The following is a 2,834-nucleotide window of genomic DNA, read 5'->3' as shown; positions in this document are numbered from 1 at the left end:
CCCCTGCTCAAAAAGCTTCAATGGTTTTCCTTCATCTCCATTATCCTCCATCCATATCCAACATCCGTCTCTCCTACTCCAGCTTATGCATCAGTATCTCTTTGAATCACTCCTCACCTTTAGCTTTAGGGATCCACAATCCTAGTCTTAGGGATCCACCAATCCAAATCAATCCACCAAGCCTCATCTTTCGAGATCCACAATCCTAGTCCTAGGGATCTCCGAAACCAATCTGACTCTTTGAAATCCTATTGCATCATCTTTATAATCCCCTCATCCATCTCCCTATCCTAGATTCTTTTTTATAGCGCTCCGCTCCTTCATCCTCCACCTTCCCTGAGAACTTAAGCTTGCTTCCTCTTGTGCCTCTAATTCTTCCTTTATCATTCTCCCATAGTGAGAGTTTGAGCTAACTAAACCTCTTCTGTTAAGCCAATCTGAGTCTTCTTGCTCATCTCCGATTCTTGTACTTTTCAAGAAGCCATCGAGCCTCGCCTTCTCTCCCTGCCACCTTCTTGAGGGGGCATCTTGCAGTCCATTCTCTCCTCTTCTACTCTAGCCTTGGGAATCTTATTTTCTTATCTTTGATGTCATGCCACTTGTGGCATCACATCAAAGAGGGGCAAAATGTAGAAACCTAAAAACCTTTAGAAAATAAAGTATTTTTATTTTCTAAAAAATTTCTGATGACATCATTATTTATTAATTAATTAATTTATTTTTATGCCATTAAATACCTTTATCTTAATTAAAAATATTTAATTAAGGAATCCCTCCCAAAAATGTTTAAATCTTATTTAAACATTATTTCCTTATTTATTAATTATTTAATTAATAAATTGACCAAAAAACTCAAAATAAATAAAAAATTTATTTTTTGCCCAAAACTTGGCCAATTTCTTTAAGACCACTAACCTCTTCCAAAATCTTCTAATCCTTCTTTAATTTTGATTAAAGGCTAATGCCATCATTTCCTACCCCTAATCCCAACTGAAAATATTTAATTAAGATTAAATATTAATCCTCATATTTATTTAAAAAGTTTTAATAAATATCTCCTCAACCCAAACCCTTGAAATAAATAAAACTTTATTTATTTTCTAAAAATCTAATTTATCCTCATCCTAAGAAGTTCTAAACTCTTCTAGAAAGTCTTCATCCTCATCCTGGGAAATTCTAGGCTATTCTAGAAAGTCTTTATCCTCATCCAAAGTCTAGACTCTTCTAGAATATGTCTTTAAACCTAATCCTAATCCCCTCCTAACCTTGTCAAATTCCCTAAAAATGGGTTAAGACTTACTAACCCAAGCCAAAGTTAACAAATATCTCCTCCTTCACCCACCCTCATTAAATGTCATCCACTTGCCTATCCCTAAGCTAATCCTAAACCATCCTAATCCATCCTCTAATCATTTGCACAATCCTAAGCAAGCTTAGAACTTTCCTAATCAAGCCCAAGTCGAAATTCCTTAGAACTTTTGTGAAACCTTCTTTATCATATCATAAGTAGAGTCAAATTATGATATTGTTATAAGGATTTAATAGTGTAGTTTTTGAGTCAAATACATGTATTTTATGAGTAGTGATTCATACTAATCTATATTTAATGAGAATAAATGGAACACTTACTAGTTATTGGATTTAGGTGATGCTCATAGAGGTGAAGCATGGGGATTTTCTAGGAGGTCACTCATCCTAGTACTACTCCAGCTTGAACACGCTTAACTACAGAGTTTCAACTTCCTTCATGATGACCTCTGAGTCTCTATGCTTCACCTTTCTGAGCATCACCTAGATCCAATGAGTGTTAAGTGTTTCATTTATTCTAATAAGAGATAGATTCGAGTGAATCACTACTTAGAAAACATGGGTCAATGTATTTGACTTTAAAACTACACAGTTAAATCCTAAGAACGGTATCATATTCTTTATCATAATTAGATTTCAATGGTTTGGCTTAAGACTTTCATTTTGCATATTTAGGGCATGATTACTAGGGCTGAAACATTCTCTGCGGCCGTGGAGTGGGCAGTGTCAGCCCTAATAAAGCACCCGGATATGCTTGCTAAGGTTCAGCAAGAGCTAGACATCAATGTTGGTCGTGAGCGAATAATGGAGGAATCAGATATGCACAGGCAATTGTGAAAGAAACACTCAGGCTCTATCCACCGGGACCTTTTTTTAGCCCTCACGAGTCTAGGGAAGATTGCACCGTGGGAGGATATCATATTCCTGAAGGAACACAACTTTTAGTGAATGTGTGGGCAATTCGCCGAGACCCGGATGTGTGGGAGCGCCCTGCTGAATTTGATCCATAGCGATTCCTCAAAGGTGGCAAAGAGATTGATGTGAAAGGGCGGAATTTTGAATTGATTCCATTTGGGTCGCGAAGAAGAATGTGCCTGACTATGCCTTTGGGTTTGAATGTCGTGACGTACACAGTGGGGCGGCTGCTTCAGAGCTTCGAATGGTCTGTTCCAGAGGGCACTGAAATTGACATGATAGAGGAAAACGGGTTCACAATGTACAAAGCAGTTCCATTGGAGGCCTTTATTAAACCTCGCCTTCCCCTCCATCTCTACTGATATGCCTATTTTCTCTGCTTAATACAGAGTTCTAAGGTGTGTCAGTCGATGCGTTTTAGAGAGTTCAAAGGCATTATTATTAAATAGTGTCTTCTCTTCCATCTCTATTGATGGAATAAAAAGTTTTAGTGTGTGTTAGTTGATGTGTTCTAGGGAGTTGGAGGCCTCCATCTCTACTGATATGTCTGTCGACGCTGCATAATAAAGATTGTTAGTGTTTGTTGGTGGATGTGTTATGGAAAGTTTGGT

The 2,834-nt window shown here is 37.6% G+C and overlaps 1 pseudogene; it reads left to right on the top strand.

The window, feature by feature from the left end:
* The first annotated feature begins 1,986 nt into the window (after positions 1-1,986).
* Positions 1,987-2,318, top strand: LOC149560723 (flavonoid 3'-monooxygenase pseudogene; annotated as a pseudogene).
* The last annotated feature ends 516 nt before the right edge of the window (positions 2,319-2,834 follow it).

Source organism: Cupressus sempervirens, chromosome 4 (assembly GCF_028749045.1).
Source record: "Cupressus sempervirens isolate cs-2001-9-10 chromosome 4, ASM2874904v1, whole genome shotgun sequence".
In the NCBI taxonomy this organism is placed as follows: Eukaryota; Viridiplantae; Streptophyta; class Pinopsida; order Cupressales; family Cupressaceae; genus Cupressus; species Cupressus sempervirens.
Note: the sequence above shows the minus strand (reverse complement) of the source record. Positions and strands in the feature narration are given on the sequence as shown.